Below are 25219 nucleotides of genomic sequence, written 5' to 3' on the forward strand. Positions count from 1 at the left end.
CCAGCAGGGAAAGATTCTGCTATCCTGGGGAACAAGTTGATATGCTATATTCTGCACTGAATAACCATAATGGCTGGGCTATAAACTGTTTAATAGTATAATTATAATCAGCCATGGTGGAGCAGAGCTGGGAGGCAGAGGTGATTTTGCAGAAAAATCTATAACAAATAGATTTAGAATGGCTAGCATGATCACTAGGAGGGCTAGAGAGCCCTTATTCTGGACAATTACTGGACTCTCTCTGGCACTCTGAGACTTGGTGTTGTCTCTGTGCTATCATAGTTTCATAGTTTCAGAGTTAGTAGGGTCGGAAAGGACCTGAGCAGGTCACCTCATAGTATGGGTAACAAGTAGGAGGAGCTCACCCTTCTGCTGGCTGACACCAGCCCGGACATAGTGGGGATTACGGAAATGTGGTGGGACGCAATGCGTGATTGGGTGGTGAATGTCAAGGACTATAGGCTGTACAGGAGGGACAGGATAGGAAAGAGAGGTGGGCGCGTGGCACTCTATATTAAGAAGGAATACACATCCTCGTCAATTAGCAAGGAGTCAGGGGAGGGGCACTCTGAAGTGCTTTGGGTTAGAGTACAAGGCAGTCGAGGGGAAAGAGACTTAATGGTGGGAGTCTACTACAGACCTCCCAACCAGGGAGAAGAGCTTGACCAGGAATTCTTGGGTCAGCTCACAGAGGTAGTGAAGGCTAAGGATGTGGTAGTCATGGGGGACCTGAACTTCCCAGACATCTGCTGGGAAGAGCAGTCAGCCAGGTCCGAACGCTCACGTAGGTTCTTGGCCAGAGTGCAGGACCTCCATCTAACCCAGGAGGTGCACAGCCCCACCAGGGGGGGATGCCTTGTTGGACCTGTGCTGGCCACGGGTGATGACCTGGTGAGGGGGCTGCGGGTGCTCGACCACCTGGGCGACAGCGATCATCGCCTGCTGGAATTCACCATCCAGCGCAAGGTGGCAAAGGCATGTAGTAAGGCAGCGGCCCTACATTTTAGGAGGGCAAACGTCAACGAGCTAAGGAGGATAGTTGGAGAAGCGCTGAGATCCCGGAGGGGAGGGGAGCCAGGTGTCCAAGGAGACTGGTCGCTCCTTAAGGAGACGATCCTCCAAGCCCAAAGGAAGGTAATCCCAATGAGGATCAAAGGGAGCAGGAGAGCACACAAGCCCCTGTGGCTCACCAAAAGCATCCGGGAATGTCTCCTTGCTAAAAAGGAGGCCTACACCCAATGGAAAGAAGGGGACATTACCAGGGAGGACTATTCTGTAGTTGCTCGGGGATGTAGGGGGGTAGTTAGGAAGGCCAAGGCAGAGATGGGACTGGGACTAGCTTCCCAGATTAAGGACAATAAGAAGTCCTTTTTTAAATACATAGGGGGTAAAAAAAGGTCCTGGGTAATGTGGGGCCCTTGCAGGATGCGTTGGGAAATTTGGTCATCACACCGGACGGCAAAGCTAACGTGTTTAATGATTTCTTTGCCTCCATCTTCCTAAGTAGGGACCAGAACAGCCACCTCCCTGCTGGGCCCCCCTCAGGCCCCGGGGGAGGCACACCTGGGCCACGGGTTAGCGAGGATTTAGTTAGGGAGCTTCTGGAGGGGTTGGACGTATTCAAGTCAGCCGGTCCGGATGATCTCCACCCTAGAGTTCTAAAGGAACTGGCCAAGGTCATTGCAGGACCGCTGGCACGGCTTTACGAGCACTTGTGGTGCTCTGGTGAGGTACCGGAGGACTGGAAGAGGGCCAACGTGGTCCCCATCTTCAAAAAAGGCAGGAAGGAGGACCTGGGAAACTATAGGCCGGTTAGTCTTACCTCGATCCTAGGCAAGCTGTTTGAGACAATTATGCTGGCACACATCCAGGAGGGGCCAGCAGGGGACTGCATGCTTAGGGGCAACCAACATGGGTTCATCAGTGGCAGGTCCTGTCAGACCAACCTGGTGGCCTTTTACGATCAGATCACCAGATCATTAGATACAGGGGTAGCAGTGGATATAGTCTTCCTGGGCTTCCGGAAGGCTTTTGACACTGTCTCTCACCCTGTTCTGATTAAGAAACTGGGGGGCTGTGGTGTAGACACCCACACAGTCAAATGGGTCGCCAACTGGCTGGAGGGCCGCACCCAGAGGGTGGTGGTGGATGGGTCCTTCTCAACCTGGAAGGACGTGGGCAGTGGGGTCCCCCAGGGCTCCGTCCTCCGGCCCGCGCTGTTCAACATCTTCATCAGTGATTTGGACAAGGGGGTAAAAAGCACCCTGTTCATATTTGCTGATGACACTAAGATGTGGGGGGACGTGGGCACACTGGAAGGATGCAACAGGCTACAATCAGACCTAGACAGGTTACAAGGGTGGGCGGACGAGAATAGGATGGGTTTCAACACAGACAAGTGCAAGGTGATGCACCTCGGGAGGAACAACCAGCACCATACCTACAGGTTAGGGAACTCCCCTCTTGTCAGCACGGAGGCGGAAAAGGATCTGGGGGTCATCATTGACTCCAAGATGAACATGGGCCGGCAGTGTGGGGAGGCAGTCAGGAAGGCCAGCCCCACCTTGTCATGCATCCACAGATGCATCTCGAGCAGGTCCAAGGAGGTGATCCTCCCTCTCTATGTGGCACTGGTCAGGCCGCAGCTGGAGTACTGCGTCCAGTTCTGGGCGCCGCGCTTCAAGAGGGATGTGGACAGCATGGAGAGGGTCTAGAGGAGGGCCACTCATATGATCAGGGGACAACAGGGCAGGCCCTACGAGGAAAGGCTATGGGACCTGAACCTGTTCAGCTTCCAAAAGAGAAGGCTGAGGGGGGATCTAGTGGCCTGTTATAAACTAGTCAGGGGGATGCTCATGATGCATCTGTGGATGCATGACAAGGTGCTGTTAGCCTTACTGACTGCATCCTCACATTGGTGGCCCAGGTTCATTTTGGAGTCAATAGTGACTCTAAGATCCTTTTCTGCCTCTGTGCTTACAAGAGGGGAGTTCCCCAGCCTGTAGGTATGCTGCTGGTTCTTCCTCCCTAGGTGCAGTACCTTGCACTTGTCAGTATTTGGCTGCATTACCTTGGAACTGAAGCCTTTTCCTTGATGAAACCGCAGAGGCTTGCCAAGAATTGTAGAATGGAAATGAATTTCTGAGTTCTGGCAAATGGTTTCCTGGATTACAAGTATCTTTTCTAGATCACTAATTTGCTTTTAATCATTCTACACCAGTGATTTTCAACCAAGGTGCCATGGCACCCTGGGATGCCTTGTGATCCGCTTAAGGTGGGGGGGAGCAAAATGCAGCCCGGGGGCCAGATATGGCCCACCAGGCCATTCTATCCGGCCTGCGGGGGCCCTTAAAAAATTTAGAAAATTAATATTTATCTGCCCCTACCTGCCTGTTGTGTGGCCCTCAATGGCTTGCCAAAACTTAGTAAGTAGCCCTTAGGCCAGGGGCTGGCAATTATTTGGGGCAAAGTAATGTTAACACACTTAGTTGTGCAGACATGATTCACAAGATGAACCCAGAAGATTTCAAGTAGGAATCCATAGTGTTAAAACATTCTGCTCTGTTGTGGTCCTTCTGAGTTCTTTGCAACAGAAACACTGTTATTTTTCTGTAGTAAAAAAGTGAGTCAAAACTAAGAGGTGGCATTTTCCGAGGGGTGCCTCAAGTCTAACGAGGGGTGTTTCAAATATAAAAAGTTTGAGGACCACTGATCTACACACTTTTGGCATTACACCTGGATTTATATTAGCTAGATGTATCAGCTATCTCTTGTGTAAGGCAGAAACTCAGAAAGCCTTGCTGAGATGTAGAAGCTCTTGTTTTCTAAGTATGTTGAAGAAAAGAATGCAAATGCCCACAAACCAGTATTGCAAATAGCTAGAAATTATATCTGGAAAATCCAATATTAGGTTATCAGTAGAGAGAAGACAGATGAATATTGTAATATACCTATCTGCCCAAGCTGTAATTGCTTTATTTTCCCTTCTGTCTGCCTATAATAAATAGAGGGAACTGATGAAATCCATTTAGACACTTGCCAAATTGTGCAGAGGAAGCAAGCCATCATTGCCAGAAAATACTTTCCTTCCCAGTCTGCAGAAAATAAAATGTGCAAACTTCTCCTTTGAAGTTATGGTTCATCAGCCTTATTATTAGAAGAAACCCACAATGGTTTTGACTGGTGCTTTCAGACATCACACTGAGTTTATTGCCACTATGTTGATATTTTGGTTGTTTTCGTCTTTTTTTTATTTATTTTATAGCTCAATTTTAATTTGCCTGTTTCATCAGGGCATGCGTACTTCAGAGTAGAAAGAGTAATAGAGTGGAATGCTGTTCCAATGGTCACTTTTTATTGCAGTTGTTCCATTATATGGATCAAATCTTATTTTCCAAAATCTATTTCCTATTGCTGCTAACATGCCCTTTCCCCTGCCTGCCTGTCACAGGGGATTTAGTTTTGAGGTCTAGATTAGAAATTGCAACTTGAAAGTTTTAATAAATTCCACCCCTTTCCTGAATGCCAGCTGGCTTTAGGTAAAAGACATTGCAGTTTATGAGCATGCCAGTTTGCATCTGTTTTATCCCAGTCTCTGCAAGCCTGGGAGTTTGCCCCTATCGTTTACCTGCATTAAAGAAAAACATCACTGTTTTATTAATCCAGATATTGCAGACATTGCAGTGTAATGATCAGAATGGCAGATAAACCAGCCTGATCCCTTCTCTACACACACAGTGTGTCTGTGAAATTACCTGTAACTAGGCCTGTGTGAAGGGGCTAGTATTTGCTTCAGATTCAGCTGATTCGGGGGACAGTTTTTTGAATTACTATCCCAATTCGATTTGGGGTCAGGGGGCTTGTGATAGAGCCCCCCCATGCAGCATGGGGCAGTGGGGGGCAGCAGGCAGCACTGGGGCTTTCCTTTAAAGTACCGAGCTTTGGCAGGGGGTGCGTGGAAGAAATCAAACTTTGCGTTGTGGTTGAATCAGAACTGACAGAGCCAGCTTTTCTTTATTTAGGGCTATACTGTGATCACCGGGAGGATTTCATACGGCAAGGGGAATCACCCACTTGTCTGTTTCAAAGGTTTTCTCAAACTCTATAAGTTTACAAGCATATTTATACTTAAGACAGAGAAAGAGAAAAAAAAATGACCTTGGAGAAACAAAATAGAAGTAAATCACACACAGACGTACAGACAGTTTACTTAAAGAAAGCATCTGTACACAGGGTATATATCAAGACAAAACAAGGCATGCAGGCTTCCTTATCTCAGAACATGTAACTGAAATAAGCAGTATCAGCACTTGTGGTCTCTGTCTGTTTTCCTAGTCTAGCAGGCCAGAAGCCCGACCAAATCCACTACCAAAGGGGGGCAGCCATGGGGGGGCTGGGAGAGTGGGCGGGTGTTATGGGGGCTGGGGGAGCATGGGGGTTGGGGGTCCCCCTGTGGTTTCCTCCCCCAGCTCCTCTCCCCTGCCCCTAGTCCTTACCAGCTCGGAGTCAGCTGCAGCTCCCTGCTGCAGCCACTGTGGACTGCCAGAATCATCAAAGCTCTCTGAATCTTTTTCAAAGACTTGGAGAGCTTTGAATCAATTCAGACCTTTAAATTGGTCCCCTGATTCAGTTTGGATTCGGATTCAGAGTCAGAGATTCGGCCACCGAATCAGGCCGAATCTCCAAATTGAATCACCTCTTGAAGCTTCACACAACCCTACCTGTAACAGGATATCTGCTCTCAGACTCTGGGTTCTCTTTACTGTCTTACCAAAGAGTTTCTGTCACTCAGAGTATGTCCATGCTGAACACACTGGTGTTTTAACAGGCTAGCTCAGGTACTGATAGCATGGTAGCCATTATAGGATGAGGCTCACCATAGTCTGCAAAACCTGCCTGTGAATCTGGGTAAATATGTGGACTGTTGACCAGCACTGAGCTCCAGGTTGCTGTGGCTACTCTCCTATAAGTACCTGAGCTAGCTAGTTTATCACTGGCTTAGGTGGGTCTACATATCAGTTTAGTCACTGTAATGTAGGCATATCACCCTCCCCACCGCCATCAATGGCTGTTGCCTGCATCTGATAAAGATGAAGATGAGTCAGGAAGGTTTTTGCTGGATTCTACTCTTAGGGTAGATTCAGGCTGGAGCTGTTGGCTGAATTCAGCTGCCTGCAGCTTCCTCAGAGTTATCATTAGGCTTTGACTACAAAGGGCAGAAAACCTTGCAGGATGTTCTGCTCCAGTGAGTTTTCTGCTATTTTGCATATCTTCAAATACACAAGAACAGCTGGGTTAGAGACGTGATGAGTAGTTTTTGCAATGTGGGCAGCAGCCAACAATATCATGCCCCCTCTAAGTTGGCCATACTGCAGTCACACTGTGGGGTGTATTTATGTCTGTGTAATCCTTTTTCCAGGTAGTGTTAGCAGCAGAAGTGGCCAGAGTTGTATATCTAGCTATTTCCACTGAAATGAACTAACCCTGCCATCTTGATCCTGCACACAGGAACCTGGGCAAAGCTAAACACCTTCCCTAGGTGCCTTCAAGAAATAACACAAACTTTCAGTAATACTTTGAATCTGTACATAAAAGAAGGAAGATGCTATTGCGGGGAAAGGAATGCAGCATCAATATGGAAAAACACACCACCTGTCTATACAAATAACTATAGCACCGACCTCCACTCTATCTTCAGTGAGAGTCTTTTGGCTCATTTTACCCAGGGCCTCTTTCATAGATCAGGCTTCTTCTTTCTCCTTTTATACACCCCATTTATGGTTTGGCATCTGTGGCTGTTGATATCCCAGGGTGTAGGAGTGTTCTCAGGCAGGCCCACCTCTAGCATGCATGGGTTGGTGCTGTCTGGCTGTGGTGAGAAGACTCCTAACTGATAGCTTGCTGCTACACCTAGCTTGTTGAACGAGCTTTAGTTGAAAGGAGAAGAGATTGATGTCATATATCTTGACTTCAAAAAAGCTTTTGATCTGGTATCCCATGATCACCTCTTGGCCAAACTGCCCAGTTGTGGCCTTGGCTCCACCACGATCCGCTGGCTGGGAAATTGGCTTTGTGGTTGGACCCAGAGGGTTGTGATTGATGGCAGTCACTCATCATGGTGCCCTGTAACCAGTGGGGTCCCTCAAGGCTCTGTCCTGGGACACATCCTGTTCAACATCTTCATTAATGATGTGGACATTGGAGTTAGGAGTGGACTGGCCAAGTTTGCCGATGACACCAAACTTTGGGGCAAAGCATCCACGCCAGAAGATAGGCGAGTGATCCAGGCTGACCTGGACATGCTCAGCAAATGGGCAGACGAGAACCTCATGGTGTTTAACACTGAAAAATGCAAGGTTCTCCACCTTGGGAGGAAAAACCTGCAGCACCCTTATAGGCTCAGCAGTGCTACGTTGGTTAGCACTACAGAAGAAAAAGACTTGGGGGTCATCATTGACCACAAGATGAACATGAGCCTCCAATGCGATGCTGCGGCTAGTAAAGCGACCAAAATGCTGGCATGCATCCATAGATGCCTCTCGAGCAAATCCCGGGACATCATTCTCCCCTTGTACTCGGCCTTGGTGAGGCCGCAGCTGGAGTACTGCGTCCAGTTTTGGGTTCCACAATTCAAAAAGGATGTGGAGAAGCTTGAGAGAGTCCAGAGGAGAGCCACGCGCATGATCAGAGGTCAGGAAAACAGACAATACAATGACAGGCTGAGAGCCATGGGACTCTTTAGCCTGGAAAAGCGTAGGCTCAGGGGTGATCTGATGGCCACCTATAAGTTTATCAGGGGTGACCACCAGGATCTGGGGGAACGTCTGTTCACCAGAGTGCCCCAAGGGATGACGAGGTCGAATGGTCACAAACTCCTGCAAGACCGTTTCAGGCTGGACATAAGGAAGAATTTCTTTACTGTCCGAGCCCCCAAGGTCTGGAACAGTCTGCCATCGGAGGTGGTTCAAGCACCTACGTTGAACACCTTCAAGAGTAAATTGGATGCTTATCTTGCTGGGATCCTATGACCCCAGCTGACTTCCTGCCCTTTGGGCAGGGGGCTGGACTCGATGATCTCCCGAGGTCCCTTCCAGCCCTAATGTCTATGAAATCTTGAAAGTGTCGCGCTGCCATTTTTAAGCATGGGGATGCTGATAAACATGACGCTGGAGTCTGCTGGAGTACGGTAATTACCACGTTCCAGCACACTTGATTAATTGAGTCTGCTCCAACATGCTGTAATTACAGTGTGTCGGAGCAGCCTCCCTGCACATGTATAGGAACCCTAGGTTTCACCCTTCCCATGAGGCATTTTCCCACTCTCTCTCTGCTGTGTGCCCAGCTCCACTGCTAAGCCATGCTAGACTGAAGGCCTGGCTATAATGACTCTTTCCACAGTGTTAGCACTGGATTTATGACCCACATATCTTGTTCTGGGTGGACCCAAAACCCTCAGACTGACCATGGCCTCTCCATTTGATAATAGGCAAATTTAATTGCAACACAGTGATAACAGAGAAAAAATAATGCAAATAATTTTATATCTACCAGTCCTAGAGCTGTCAGAGAGAGAAGGTACATCTGACCAGTATGCAAGCTTAACCCTGAGGTTCTTTCTTGAATGTCAGATGTCAGCAGCCTGGATGTCAAAGGTTTCATAGTTTCATAGTTTCTAGGGTTGGAAGGGACCTGAGTAGATCATCTAGTCCGACCCCCTGCCATGGCAGGAAAGAGTACTGGGGTCAAAAGACCCCAGCAAGTTGTTCATCTAACCTCCTCTTAAATACCCCCAAGGTAGGAGCCAGCACCACCTCTCTTGGAAGCTGGTTCCAGACCCTAGCTGCCCTGACCGTGAAGTAGCGCCTCCTGATATCTAAACTAAACCTGCTCTGTGCCAGCTTGTGACCATTATTCCTGGTCACTCCTGGTGGTGCTCGGGGGAACAGTGACTCCCCCAATGCCTGCTGATCCCCCTGACTAGTTTATAACAGGCCACTAGATCCCCCCTCAGGCTTCTCTTTTGGAGGCTGAACAGATTCAGGTCCCGCAGCCTGTCCTCATAGGGCCTGCCCTGCTGTCCCCTGATCATACGAGTGGCCCTCCTCTGGACCCTCTCCATGCTGTCCACATCCCTCTTGAAGTGCGGCGCCCAGAACTGGACGCAGTACTCCAGCTGCGGCCTGACCAGTGCCGCATAGATGGGGAGGATCACCTCCTTGGACCTGCTCGAGATGCATCTGTGGATGCATGCCAAGGTGCAGTTGGCCTTTCTGACTGCCTCCCCACACTGCCGGCCCATGTTCGTCTTGGAGTCTGTGATGACCCCCAGATCCCTTTCCGCCTCCGTGCTGACAAGAGGGGAGTTCCCCAACCTGTAGGTATGGTGCCGGCTGTTCCTCCCCAGGTGCATCACTTTGCACTTGTCAGTGTTGAATCCCATCCTATTCACATCCGCCCACCCTTGTAACCTGTCTAGGTCTGATTGTAGCCTGTTGCATCCTTCCAATGTGCCCACGTCCCCCCACATCTTAGTGTCATCAGCAAATTTGAACAGGGTGCTTTTTACCCCCTCGTTCAAATCACTGATGAAGATGTTGAACAGTGCGGGCCCGAGAACCGAGCCCTGGGGGACCCCACTGCCCACGTCCTTCCAGGTTGAGAAGGACCCATCCACCACCGCCCTCTGGGTGCGGCCCTCCAGCCAGTTGGTGACCCATTTGACTGTGTGGGTGTCGACACCACAGTCTCCCAGTTTCTTAATGAGAACGGGGTGAGAGACAGTGTGAAAGGCCTTCCTAAAGTCCAGAAAGACTATGTCCACTGCTACCCCTGCATCTAAGGATTTGGTGACCTGGTCGTAGAAGGCCCACCAGGTTGGTTTGACAGGACCTGCCGCTAATGAACCTGTGTTGGTTGCCCCTAAGCATAATCTCCCCTGCTGGGCCCTCGTGGACATGTACCAGAATAAGTCTCTCAAAAAGCTTACCCTGGATCAAGGTAAGACTAACTGGCCTGTAGTTCCCTGGGTCCTCCTTCCTGCCTTATTTGAAGATGGGAACCACATTGGCCCTCTTCCAGTCCTCTGGCACCACACCAGAGCACCATGAGTGCTCATAAAGCTCTGCCATGGGTCCCACAATGACTTCAGCCAATTCCCTCAGTATTCTGGGGTGGAGATCATCTGGACCAGCAGATTTGAATACATCCAGTCCCTCCAGAAGTTCCCTAACTAGTTCCTCACTAACCCTTGGCCTTGGTGCACCTCCCCTAGGGTTTAAGGGGGACCCAGAGGGGGGATGCCTATTCTGGTCCCTGCTTCGGAAGATGGAGGCAAAGAAATCATTAAATATGTTAGCATTGTCGTCTGGTGTGATGACCAAATTTCCTAGCATGTCTTGCAGGGGCCCCACGTTACCCGGAACCTTCTTTTTGCCCTCTATATGTTTAAAAAAGGACTTCTTGTCCTTGATCCGGGAAGCTAGTCCCAGTTCCGTCTCCGCCTTGGCCTTCCTGACTGCCCCCGTGCATCCCCCAGCAACCACAGTATAGTCCTCCCTGGTGATGGCTCCTTCCTTCCATTGGGTGTGGGCCTCCCTTTTAGCAAGGAGACATTCCCGGATGCTTTTGGTGAGCCATGGGGGGTTTTGTGCCCTCCTGCTCCCTTTGATCCATGTTGGGATTACCTCCCTTTGGGGTTGGAGGATCGTCTCCTTAAGCAGCGACCACTCTTCTTGGACACCTGGCTCCCCTCCCCTCCGGGACCTCAGTGCTTCCCCAACTATTCTCCTTAGCTCATTGAAGTCTGCCCTCCTGAAATCTTGCTGCAGGCCTTTGCCACCTTGTGCTGGACGGTGAATTCCTGCAGGCGATGATCACTGTCGCCCAGGTGGTCAAGCACCCTCAGCCCCCTCACCACGTTGTCACCCGTGGCCAGCACCAGGTCCAACAAGGTGTCTCCCCTGGTGGGAATGCAGTAACCCATTGTAATGTCACTTTGACTCCCTGCTCTACTGCAAATCATGATGTTAGAAGGAAGAAGATGCAACAGGCCCAGCCCTGAAAGAACACTAATTTCTTTTGTATGGAGCAGTCCTGACTTCCATTAAGACCTAAGAACAACCACTAATGGCACTCCTAGACTCACAAGGACAACTGGTACATGTTTCAATGCTAAGAAAATGGGGTAATTGTGCAGTGGAGAAAACAAATTAACTCTTGGATGGGAGACATGTGAAAATGAGGCTGGGTTACAAGCCTGTGGATTCCATGGTTTTCTGTGGCTAGTGTGTGGACTGGGAGGTAGGTCAAGGAGAACATTTGTAGTGAATTTTCTGGCTTTTGAACAATGTGAAAATAGGTAGGGGAGACATGTACATTTTCCCTTTTTTTATCACTAAATCCTGAAACTCTTTGTCATTAAATTAGAATATGGTTTCCAGCATAAAACGTTATCTCACCTTCCCACAAAAGGCTGACAAATAATATTTTGCCCTGGAAACATCATGATACCGTGCATGGAATGGATAGTTTGTTTATTCAGATTGTATCTGCTCCAAAATATTGTTATTACACACATTTCTAAAACACCGCATTGTAACGCTGATTTACTGTCTGTGAGCAAATCGGAGATACTTCAGTCTAGGGTCTGGTCAATAAAGAGGTCAGAAATAGAGCAGGTCAGGAATTTTTTAATGAAACAGCTTAGTTGTCCATATGTCAAAACCAAAGCTTTTCAGAGGAGCCAATCAGTTTGTCAGGTCCAGGATGGAGTCTGTGGTCCAAATGAGTTGTGCCCCTTTGCCACAGTTAAAGCAATTGTATGCAGCATAGGAAACCCATGGCCTAGGCCTTGTCTGCTTGATTCAAGCCATGGAGTTGAGCTTGTATCTCCCACATCCCTGGTGAGGGTCCTAACCCTGAGGCTACTGGCTGCTTTGGGCAGGTCACTCACTCTCTCCTCCTGGAGTAGCCCCACTTTGTAAAACTAGTAATTAGAGCAGGAACTTAAACCTGGGCCTCCCATGTGAACACCTGAACTACCAAGCTATAGAGCAAGCCTCTCAATTTCTTCTAAGGCAAATGTTCCACTTCATATAAGCAACATGTACTGGGCCAGTGAGAGCTGGTCCTTGCTCGCTCTCTAACACAAGTCAGCAAGGAACTCACCTGAGTAATATAGTTGAAAGATAGATTACCAGCATCTACAGAATCCCTCCTTATCTCAAAAGGATGAGGCTGTGATAAGAAATCCCCAACCTGGAAATAAATGGGATAATTACATTATCAGGAAGATAGGAAAGGTTGTGGGGGGAGGAGGAGGGAAGGGAAATCTTGTTTAAAAATATTTTCTGAAGTTAAAAGTTGGTGGGGGAATGTCATAGTGAACCTCTGGCTGCCATCCTTGTCTCCCAGCTGCTGCACTTGCAGTAACATGCCTTTGGCAGCAGCAGGCTGGGAGGACAGTGCAGCAGACTGTACTCTCAGCAGCCCCCATGGCAGGACCTCATTTGGACCACAGAGTCCATCCTGGACATGACAAACTGATTGGCTCCTCTGAAAAGCTGGGCTGGGCCTGATGCATCTTCTTCCTTCTAACTTCATGATTTGCAATAGAGTAGGGAGTCAAAGTGACATCCCTTAGAGCCATTGTAATGGGGTACTGCATTGTTTTGTATAAATTACCCTTGTTACCATACACTTAGGCTCATGTGTCTTGAACTGCCATAAACACAATTCCAGAATCTAGTCTTTAAATATATCTCTATGCAGTTTCTAAGAGTGGCTGTGATATGTGCTTCCTCGAACTATAGAGTGTAATTGTAGGTTCAGACATCTCACCATTCTTTGCATTTGAAGCAGCTGGTAAATAAATAGCATCCTTTCAGTTCTGTTTAAGTTTCTCCTGTTCTAGCTGAGATGTCTGTTTTGAACAAAAGCTGCTGATGGACGTAAATGGAACTAATCTGTGAAACTGCATCGACCCTCCCTTATTAACTTCGGTGGGGGAGAATGGAAGGTTCAGGTTATCTTACCTTTTCCAATGTGGTGTTATTGGCTGAAGCCAGGATGTTTTTGTAATTGGCTCTTTCTTTTATTGAAAGTTCATAAAGATGAAACAAGTGTTAATTTATAAACGTTGCAAGTGTGAAAGATTGTAACCTGAAACATTGTAAGTGGAGGACTGCCTGTATTCTGGTTTTTGTTTATGTGAACAAATGTTGAAAGTTAGATGGACTCATTTAACATTTCCTATAATATGTTAGGTATGCAGAAGGATGAGGCACAGAAAAGCGATTCTAAGATAGTTCCCTGCAGATGTTGTCAGTGCAGCTAAGCTGTATTTGCAGGTGTTTGTTGTATACATAAATGTTTCCTGTGCACAAACATTTCATATACCATATACATAGTGTAACCAGGGAGGCACCTGCCCTAGGCACAGATCGAGGGGGCACCAAAATGGTGTCCCTCAGGGAACCTGTGCTGATGGGATTACTAAAGCTGTTGTGTGGGGTGCCAGCCCAAGCCCACCGCGGTAGCGAGAGACCTGAGTCCCTGCCATGTCAACCACTGCACTCAAGGTGCAGCAAACTCATGTCACAGCAGCAGCAGCAGTTGGGGTCTTTGAGTCTCTGGGTGAGGTAAGATTTGCTAAGAACCTGCCTCTGTATAATACCCCACCCTCTCCACCTCTCCTGCCCCACTCTGCCCAGGGTGTGGAAATAGTAAGTTATGACTCTGCTTCTAAAAAATGAACGGAGCCTAAACCTGCTTCAGCTCCCCTTGAAGTCAACAAGGGTTTTCCTATTTACTTCCTTGGAAGTAGAATTTGGCATTAATGTGTATAAATGACAAGTGGCACTTCAGATATAAGCCTTTTCAAATATGCTGATTTCCTTCACATATCCAAATTATTGACTTAAGTTAGATCTGTGTAGAGTAGAGAACAGCACTCACTTCCCCCCAAAACTTTGAGGAAGTTTGGATCTGGATCCAAACCTTATAGGTTTTTCCTTTCACTATCTACAAATGATTTGGTAATCATCTCCCCAGATCTGAAAGATGTCCAGCTCTGAGTCTGGTGGAAATTCTGGAGAGAACTAAGTATATTTCCCAACATAATGAAATCTTTCTTGTTGAGGAAGTTCCCAGTTGAATGATAATTTTAATGCTGCTGGGGTTTTGTCCAGGCATTAATACATTGAGATGCCTAAGCCGTGTATCACTGTCTTTTAAAATGAAAATTTAAATAGACATGTATGGGTAAATGAAAGTGTACTAAGAATGCATGTCTAGTTGCATCACAGAGAGAGTTTTGCAAAAATGATAGCAGTGTGTTGAAAGAAGGAAAAAATCAAGCCCCCTTAAACTCAAAAGCTTGCATTAAACACTATCACCTTTCTCTTTTTGCAGTGATTTCATCCCTAGATTTCCATTTTGTTAGTTGGCTTTCAAATATCTTCATGCATCAGCTTTTTGCTCTCTCTTCAGTGCATTTCCTTCCACACAAGAAAATAGTATACTTGTCTTCAGTGCTTTCCTAAGCTACAATGCTGCTCTGTGGAGTTGGTTTTGTTTTGATTCTGGCAGTGTTGATGTTAGATCATTAAAATCACATTTCCATTGTGTTTTACTGTCGTTAAAAAAGACTGGTGCAGAGACATTATCATTTTGTGCAGAAAGATCAACTGGAACAGATAGAGCTTTTTGTGTTCCTCTTTGTTTAACAAAGACTGTAATTGAGCCTGCTTAGTGTGGGAAGACAATTTAGCAGGGATATATTTCCTCCCATTTACCAATCAAACCCTCCCAATAAACAATGAGTCACAAAAGAAACTACCTTAGAAAACCCTTGGCTCTTTATATGCTTTTGCCTCCCCTACAGACAGACAACACAAATGTATTGATATCAAAGGATACTTATATAAGCCCTTAGGCTCAAGTGTTACCTGTGCCCCCCCATATTACATAATTAACTGGTTAATTGCATAATAAATTTAGATCAGCTACAGATAAAAATTAACTGTCATGCCATAAAAGGTCTATCCAGGTATAAAGACAGAGCTGGAAAATGTGTAATATCTTATAGCTGGTTTCTATCCAGCTTTAATTTGAATGTGTAGCAGCACAGCTATGCCTGATTCTGTAAGGCTACAAGTACAGTGAAACGACTCCATTTTTAACTCTTTTTCATTCAGGGTCAAAGTGAGGATGATTTAGCACACTTGTATCACTAAGGGAGCATACAGATGTAATTGTTAAAATGCAACAGCGGATGCATTTGCCTTTATGCTTAGATAGCAAATGCCTTGGGGCAGAAACTACATCTTCTTCCCTCTTTCTTTCCCTCCTTGTCTCTGTGTGGGTTGTGCCTAGTAGACTGTGAGGGCAGGGTAATGAAAGATACATGGAAGGGACCTTCTCAATTACCTTTACACCTTCTGGCCCTCCCTTGATAAAAGCACTTAGAACTAAATGCTTCTTTTAAAAAAAAAGGTTGAAATGTTCATAAAAGCACTGCCAATTCTAAAGGCTGGTAAAACCAACCATCTCTCTGTGATATTTCTAAGTGTAACTGAACTATGGGCATGGGTGGATCTAGAATTTTGACGAGGGGGCGCCCACCGTGAGGTGCATTCATCACGTGAAATAACACATTTTCTCCGCTTAAAAATAAACTGGAAGTTTTACTAATGCACTAGAGAATGAGGGCTGTATTATTTAGTTTAAGATGGAAGCAAAAACAAATATCACTTCATTGGAATGAGTTAAAACCAATCTGCAGGGCTGTGAAATAGCAATTTCATTACCAGGAGCAGCAAACAAACAGGAGGATTGTAGACCGAGGTTAACTAGATTAGTGGAACATCAAGACCATTAAAAAGAAGAGAAGGTCATTAACACTTGAGGAATAAAGAGTTTAGAGAGATCAGGTAGATTATAATGAGCTATGAGTCAAGTGACTCCCTCAGCACTACCTGGCTAGAAATGCTACTGCCACTGCCAGGCAGTTGGCTTTAAACCTGGAGTGGCGCAGGGATCAAAGGGTGGTGTACAAGTGTACCAGTGCATCCGCCTCTGACTGTGGGCCTCTCTAAATGCAGACAAACATTATTTCTGGGCAACACACACAGATCAAGGTCCTTTACGGGAGGCACCGTACATCAGAAAAGAGGTGGTCTCTGCTTCAAAAAGCTGACAAGCATCAGTATTTCAGGTTTCATTGGCTGTGGTTTGGTGTACTCCCACCCCCACAGCTCATGGCTGCAGCACAGGCATGGTGCCCCCCTTTTCCCACTGCATATGCAGCACCCCCTTCTTTCTGCCCACTTGTGCTGCCCACCTGCAGTGTGGGTAGTCCAGATCCTACCTCTCTCTTGCTGCATGCTCAGCATGGACACCCTTCCCCCACACCGCCCATGTAACTCAGGCACCGTAGCCTTTTCTCACTGTGCTACCCCCATACCTCAGGAGCAGGGGCAGCAAGCAGAAGCTGGAGGAAGGAGGAGGTCCTGAAGAACCCAGCTGTCATGGCAGGAGCAATGGTCAGTGGTGGGGAATGGGACTGTGGGAGTCTCTGGGCTGCATGTTCAGCCTTTGAGTGTCTATGTACGCCTGGGGCATCATTTGGACAGCACTGAATTGGTCATTTCTTTGTTCAGAGCAGTAGGACAGTCTGCTTTGGTTTCTCGAGAAGCAACATAAGGGATACAGAAAAAGGATATAGAGTATGCCAGGCAAGACAGCAGCTCCTGAACCCACTAGACATTTACACAGAAAGTGAAGTCACACTGTTAGGTATGTGTGGATTTGCATATTCCAGTCTGAATTTGAGAGTCAGAGCATTGCTGATCACGCATTCAGCTATCAAAAGTACAAGGAAAATTCACATGTCTTTGATTCTGAAAGAACGAACCCTTTCTCTGAATACAGTGGGTCCTCAGGAACTTGGCTAACCAGGACAAATCACAAGAAATACACGTCCACTGGCACAATGGATTTGGCAGCTTTTATATTTGTCCAGAGTCTGTCCTTTTGTGCTTGTTACTGGAAACAAATAAATATCAATAATAAGTAGCTGACAATATTTGCTTTAAAAAGGCCTAGGACTGGAAAAACAAGGCTTTATTGTAGGTGAAGTCTGATATTATCAGTGCTATATGGAAGAATTGGCACAGCACACACCCCCTACTAAGGTTGGCTTAAGTGGGCCATTTTCATATGAACCCAATTAAAATGACTGCATCGGTCTTCTGATTTGCATAGTATGAAACACCTGGAAATACCACAGCTTCCCAGTGGAAGAGTTTGACTGTGCATGGGAGTCCATCCACTTAACTTCTGGTTTGCCAGCCTTCAGAGAGCTGCTCAGAGAGGACTTCAGAGAGGTTTGCTTCATGATGTTCTCTGGACTCATGAGGGCTAAAGACTTCGCTTTTCCTCTTTTATAAGTAATGAAAATGGGGGGTGGTTTGCAAATGACTTGCCAGTGAGGGGCTAAATTCATCATGTGAAATGAAGAATTTTACCCACTCTGTTTTTGATACCATCTGAGCCTTACTGCTCTTTGATCTGTAACGTCATGATGCTCCCAGTCCCTAACATGACATGGCTTTTGTGCTAGGAAAACTAACAAAAACTCAACAGGTCTGTTGCTTCCAAGTTGATGTTTGTTGATTCAAAGGTTTTACCAGACTGATGTGTGCTGAACAAAGGTGATATCTATCCAGGCTTTGGGTAATTGCTTAAAGGAGACTCACTCAACTCAGCATTCTTGCACTCATGTGAAGCTGAAAAGAAAGGCTGCCTCCTTGTCACATGATAATCAAGAACAAGGTACAGGGAGAGAAGTATCACGTTGCCCTTATGCAAGACACGAGTGTGAGGTTATCTGGCGTTCAGCCACATGTACAGGTCAAGTTAGCCATGCTCCAAACAAAGGCTGTCTAACTGGGAGTCCTTGGGTTGCATGTGGCCTGCAAGGGGTTCAGTTGCAGCCCCTGGGCTGCCACCCAGCCAATGCCCCCATGTTGTTCTGCCTGCAGCAGCAACCAGGAACTCTAGCCTTCCTTCCCCATGGACTGGGGTTGTGCACTGTGGCACAGCTTTTAGTGCCAAGAGAGCCCACAGCTCAGGGTGCCTGAGTGGCATGGTGCAGCATTGAAGCCAGGATGAGTCAGGGAGCCCAGGCACAAGGTGTAGTGAGGAGGAAGCATGTTGTCCCTGGGGCCCATGGCCCCTACTGGTGTGGCCCTTAGTGTGGCCCAAGGGGCAGTCAACTCCCAAGCACTCCCAAGAAAGATGAGCTCTAGCTGAACTGGGTGTAGGCTGCTAGGATGGTCAGGAGAGGGAAAAGTGCATCATATGAAAGGACCCCACAAGAACTCAACTTATTTAGCCAAGCATGACAAAGACAGAGAGGGAATCCAATTGCTGTCCAGAATTATATCAGGTGAATAAATAATTAAAGCTAAAGAACAAATGGACATAAATTGACCAGAAACTAATTTTAGGCAGGAATTCCGTATAGGAGCTAACTCTCAGAACAGCAAGATCCTGACTCAGCCTTCCAGCTGGAGTAGTGGTGTGGGGGAGGATGAGCCCAGTGAGGTTCAAGATTGATCTTGATAGATTCATGGGTGAGATTATATAATGTGTTTGCCTGTGATAGCCAGTGACTGAAGAGATGGCTACCTGGCCATGTCTAGATGGTCTTTGAGATCATGTATGACATGATTGTGAGAAGTCCAGATTCAGTTTCTTGCTTTTAATTGACCAAGAATCTCACACAGCCAGGGACATTTCACCTGTCTGGGGCCTGCAGATGAACAAAATCACAATCCTGCAACCATAGATGTGCTTCATAGACACCAAGCTTCACCTGCACATTCAAAAAAGGGAGGAAGGAGGACCCAGGAAACTATAGGCCAGTTAGTCTTACCTCGATCCAGGGTAAGCTTTTTGAGAGAATTATTCTGGCACATGTCCACGAGGAGCCAGCAGGGGAGATTATGCTTAGGGGCAACCAACACAGGTTCATTAGAGGCAGGTCCTGTCAGACCAACCTGGTGGCCTTCTACGACCAGGTCACAAAATCCTGAGACACAGGTGTAGCAGTGGACATAGTCTTTCTGAACTTTAGGAAGGCCTTTGACACTGTCTCTCACCCATTCTCATTAAGAAACTGGGGGACTGTGGTGTCGACACCTACACAGTCAAATGGGTCGCCAACTGGCTGGAGGGCTGCACCCAGAGAGTGGTGGTGGACGGATCATTCTTGACCTGGAGGGATGTGGGCAGTGGGGTCCCCCAGGGCTCGGTCCTCGGCCCCACACTGTTCAACATCTTCATCAGTGACTTGGATGAGGGGGTAAAAAGCACCCTGTTCAAATTTGCTGGCAACACTAAGATGTGGGGGGATGTGGGTATGCTAGAAGGGAGGAATAGGCTACAATCAGACCTAGACAGGTTACAGGGTTGGGCAGATGAGAATAGGATGGGATTCAACACTGACAAGTGCAGGGTGATGCACTTGGGGAGGAAGAACCAGCACCATACCTACAGGCTGGGGAACTCCCTTCTCATCAGTGCAGAGGCAGAAATGGATCTTGGAGTCATTATTGATGCCAGGATGAACATGACAATGCGGGGATGCAGTCAGGAAGGTCGACTATACCTTGTCATGCATCCACAGATGCATCTCAAGCAGGTCCAAGGAGGTGATCCTCCCCCTCTATGTGACACTGGTCAGGCCGCAGCTGGAGTAGGAGGGATGTGGACAGCATGGAGAGGGTCCAGAGGAGGGCCACTCGCATGAGCAGGGGACAGCAGGGCAGGTCCAACGAGGAGAGACTAAGGGACCTGAACCTGTTCAGCCTCCACAAGAGAAGGCTGAGGGGGGATCTAGTGGCTTGTTACAAACTAGTCAGAGGGGACCAGCAGGCACTGGCGGAGTCCCTGTTCCCCCGAGCGCTACCAGGAGTTACCAGGAATAACGGTCACAAGCTGGCAGAGGGTAGATTTAGGCTAGATATCAGGAGGTGCTACTTCACTGTCAGGGCGGCTAGGGTCTGGAACCAACTTCCAGGCAAAGTGGTGCTGGCTTCTACCCTGGGGGTCTTTAAGACAAGGCTAGACAATCACCTTGCTGGGGTCGTTTGACCCCAGTACTCTTTCGTGCCATGGCAGGGGGTTGGACTTGGATGATCTGCTCAGGTCCTTTCCGACCTTAGAAACTATGAAACTATGAAGAGTTCTATTTTAGTCCAAAGGCCACCTTGGAGGTAGGAAGTGGCACACACAAACATCCAGAGATAGGTGTGTGACTTAAATTGTTATTACTGGGTATTCCTCAATTTTCACTCCTTTACCACCAGGGATCCTGGTTTTACCTGATTAAAAAAAAAAGTCTCAAATTTTCTCAAAATCAATTATTACAATGAAACACCACTATATATATATATATAGGTAGCAATTGAACACAATGTTTTATTGGTATATTTACAATTTTAAAGCAGTTTGGAAGCCTACCAGTGCCTCAATTGTTATAATAAACTCTATATACCTATATGTTTTGGTATTTGATTTTGGGTCTTTTATCATGGAAAATCAGAGCTCTCCTTGCCCCCTTAGCTCACAGAATGCAGGTCCAGGCTCCTCACTCCACACCCACAAACCCCTGGCCCTGCTGGTGCCCCTCACTCTCCCCCTACAGCTCCCCAGCTCTGCTGGTGCACTTCATTTCCCCTCAACAGCCCAGTGGCCCTGCTGGTGCCCCTTCTTGCCCACAGCCCCACAGGCCTGCTGGTGCCTCTCGCTTCCCACCCACAGCCCCCTGCCCCCCATCCCTGCTGGAGGGGGCCTCCAGCTGCCAGGGATACAGGGCTAGGGACCTGAGTCCACAGCCCCCTGCCCCCTGCAGCAGCACCCGAGCCCTGGCTGCTGCCTGTAGGAGGCAGGGACTGCTGCAGTGGAGTGGAGTGCAGAGCCCAGCTGCCCCTCCCCTGTGGGCAGCATGGCCATAGCAGAGCCCATGTGGAGCTGGGTGCAGGCTGCCCACTGTGGGCTTGGGTGGTAGGGGCCAATTCCCCACTGCTGTGCATACTCCCGGGGAGGTGAGGGGACCTATCCCCCCATATCCGTGTGTGGGGTGGGGACAGGTAAGGACTTCCCACTGCAGGTGAGGGCTCCCCACCCTACTGCCCTCCCTCAGGGCCTCCACAGCTCAGTGGACAGGACCCAGCCTGGCAGGACAGAGCAGGGCCAGGCAGGGGAGCTCCTTGATGCTGCAAACTCTGCACTGCCTTGGAGAAGCATCCTCTGCCTACCTCAGAGCAAGGGGCACAACCTCGTGCCACTACCCCTGCTGCTGCTGGGTGGGCAGGGGATGCCTCATCAGGGCAGTGCAGGGCTCACAATGGCAACAGACTTCCTTACCTGGCCCTGCTATGCCCTGCCACACTCTGTCCCACCTGCTAGGCTCTAGAGGCTCCAGGGGAGGGCAGCAGGGTGGGAAGCCTGAGCCCACAGCAGGCAGCCGCACCCACCCCTACCCTGTGCACAGATCTGGGGAGCTTGGGTCCCCCCTGCAATGCCCAGGAGTATGCACAGCAGCCTCATCCCCATGGCCCTGTCCTGCTCCCTCCCTCCTTTTGGGGGCCTCAATACCCCCTGGCCCCCAAGACTTACCTACAGCTTTCCTGTATATGTGCTATGTGCATATACATGCACGTGATGCCCCCTGCCTGGCTGCCCTCCTCCTGCTCCTCCCAGCCTTGCAGACTGGAACTCTGCCAGCCCGCAGAGAGCTCTTTGCAAAAGTGGAACATCTGCATGTTTCTCCATTAGAATGAGAAATCCATGTTTTTGTCAGATAAAAGGGAAAATCCACTTTTTTCTCTGTTTTCCAGTGGGAAACAGAACACCCAGATCCCTGACCACCACTGTTGCAAAACTGCCTTTAATGGGATTTTTGCCTGAAAAAGGGAAACATTGGAAAATAGGATAAATTGGGCAAGAACATCTTTTGGATTTTTATTACATTTTGCCATACTTGATTTTTGGAGTTATAGCTCTAATCATATTAGGACACCAGGAAGACAGAAACATGACTTAAAAATGTGGAAAGATATAACTTCAAACAATTTAAAAATGGTCTGCCATTCAGGAATGCATATCAGCTATTTAACTGATTTAACTGCTACGTCTGTTAGCTCAATTAAACTGCTATAACTTTAGACCAAAAGAAACTATTTTCAAGTTATAGCAAGTTAGCTCCATTTATGTCTGTATAGAAGCAGATTGATGTAACAGTTATATTGAAACATTTACATATATTGAAACAGTTATAATTAAAACATTTCATACTGATATATCTGTTATATATCTGTCCTCATTCTTATTATTTAATTAAATCTCTATTTAAAACCTGAAGTGGACATTGAAGGTAGGCACTACCACCATTACTATTTGAGTGTGGCTTTAAATCATCTTGGAAGAAAATTAAATATGCAGATAAATCTGTTCTGAAATTTACCCTAAAAGTATTAAAAGGAGAGGGTCACAAGTGAAATCCTGAGAACAATTCCAAATCCATTATCAATGGTTGCACATAGAGGTCACATGTATTCTTAAAATTTGTGGGCAGCTGTCCATACACTGCTATGGCACACACTTCAGGAATTCTAATGAAGTTGGTCCCACTGCAGCAATGCAGGTAGGATTTCATTTAAAAGTATTCTTCATCAGCATAAGTGCATGAACACAGATGAGGAACAGAGCAATCAGGAGTAATGACAGAACAAGGAGAAAGAGATGCAAGCAGTCATTTTCAGAGGATACTCTAGAAAAGTTTTCAATTGGTGAATTCACCATTAAGGAGAAAAGACACTAATCTGGAGTGATGATACGCCCAGTCCTGCACTCACTGCCATCAAAGGCAAAACTCCTGCTCCTATCAATAATGCTGAATCAGACTTAGGCTTTTTCTACAATGAAATAAGGAAAAAAGGATCTGATCAAACAAACAGGCCCAGTCAGCATTTGCTGGAGAGAATTTGGAAGGCCGAGTAGTAATTCCCTAGGGAATACTTCCTAGAAGTAATTTGCTGGTGGAAAAGCAGGTTCAGCAATAGTGTAGACCTTTGTAAATGGTAACTAACCAGATGATAATGAGCTGATTTGCTGAAAGGAGGATTAAATAATTGGAGGATTAAATAATTGGCATGGGCAATATTTTGTGATTTTAAAGCACAAAAGAGCCCTTGCTACATATAACCAAATGAATGAGACTTGGAAATTTGCGTGGAAACAGTGGCAGGTGGTAACACAGCCACCTTTGAGAAACTATTGTATCAACTTGTTACCTGTGAAGCTGGAAAGCAAAATAGGCATCAACAATTGGAATGTGAATCTAGAGCTCTCACCCCAAGCTTAATGATTTAATTTAAATGAGTGCATTCATTGTTACTATGGTAGCTATAATCCATTGGGTTACTGAACTGTGGGATACCCAGAAGTATGGGTTCTAACAAATGTTCCCTACTCTGTTTCCTTAGTTATCATTACCAAGGAAGGAAACAAACCGATCTGGCTATGCTATGAATTTAGATGGTGGAATAGGCACAATTGACTGTGCAATGCTACTTCAGTTCAGAGAGTGAGGGGTGAAGTCTGCTTCTAGTTTCAGTGGTACTGGGACAGTTGTAACGAAAGAACAGAAATTTTCTTCGGCAGTCAGGCCCAGCTGACAGAAATTGGGGAGGAGGAAGGGAGGTGAGGGGGAAAGAACAAGGGTGGGAGGGGATGGAGAGGGCAAGATCTCCATCTGAATGAGTTAATGCTGAAAAATGCAAGGTTCTTCACTTTGGGAGGAAAAACCTGCAGCACCCTTATAGGCTTGGCAGTGCTACGTTGGATAGCACTACGGAAGAAAGAGACTTTGGGGGTCATTGTTGACCACAAGATGAACATGAGCCTCCAATGCGATGCTGCGGCTAGTAAAGAGAGCACAACACTGGCTTGCATCCATAGATGCTTCTCGAGCAAATCCCGGGACGTCATTCTCCCCTTGTACTCGGCCTTGGTGGGGCCGCAGCTGGAGTACTGCGTCCAGTTTTGGGCTCCACAATTCAAAAAGGATGTGGAGAAGCTTGAGAGAGTCCAGAGGAGAGCCACGCGCATGATCAGAGGTCAGGAAAACAGATCTTACGATGACAGGCTGAGAGACATGGGGCTCTTTAGCCTGGAAAAGAGTAGGCTCAGGGGTGATCTGATGGCCACCTATAAGTTTATCAGGGGTGACCACCAGGACCTGGGGGAACGTCTGTTCACCAGAGCGCCCCAAGGGATGACGAGGTCGAACAGTTATAAACTACTGCAAGACTGTTTCAGGCTGGACATAAGGAAGAATTTCTTTACTGTCTGAGCCCCCAAGGTCTGGAACAGTCTGCCAGCGGAGGTGGTTCAAGCACCTACATTGAACACCTTCAAGAGTAAATTGGATACTTATCTTGCTGGGATCCTATGACCCCAGCTGACTTCCTGCCCTTCGGGTGGGGGGCTGGACTCGATGACCTTCTGAGGTCCCTTCTAGCCGTAACGTCTATGAAATCTATGAAAACTTCTTAATCAGGAGAGGTGTTTAGATACCAGCAATGTAGTCCATATGGAAGCCTAATTAAATTACATTTTGATTCAATTAAATAAAATAAATTGAGCAGATGGAATATTTCTCTGAGGTAGCTGTGCCCCTAGAGTACATCACATAAAATACTAAGCAACCTACTGCAGTATGGGCTTTTGTAAGTAAATTCTTGCATCTTAAATGAAGCATCACATTTTCTCTTGATGTCCTTCTCAGTTAAAGTTAGAATTCTGAGAGAGGAAAGGGCTCATGCAGCTTCTGCTAACATTTTGCAGGAAAACTGCTATGCCACGAAACATGCTGGATCTTGGAACCAGAGGTGTAGCAAGATGTTTCAGCACCTGGGGCAGTGAGGGAGTGAGTGAGAGAGAAGTCTTACCTGCCCTGGTTCTCCTTGGTTGGGCAGCAGTTGCTACTGCTGTGGCTGTGGCTATAGCAGCAGGGGCCTGAGTGCAGAGCTGTGCCTCCCATGGCAAAACCTTTCTGGGGGCATCATTCCATCCCCCTGCCTCCCTAGATGCACTGCTGGGCATGGGGCTGCACCTGCCTGGCTTCTGTGGCCCAGCTACACAATGTGTG

Source organism: Crocodylus siamensis, chromosome 3, assembly GCF_052110815.1.
Source record: "Crocodylus siamensis isolate JL-2025a chromosome 3, ASM5211081v1, whole genome shotgun sequence".
NCBI lineage: Eukaryota > Metazoa > Chordata > Crocodylia > Crocodylidae > Crocodylus > Crocodylus siamensis.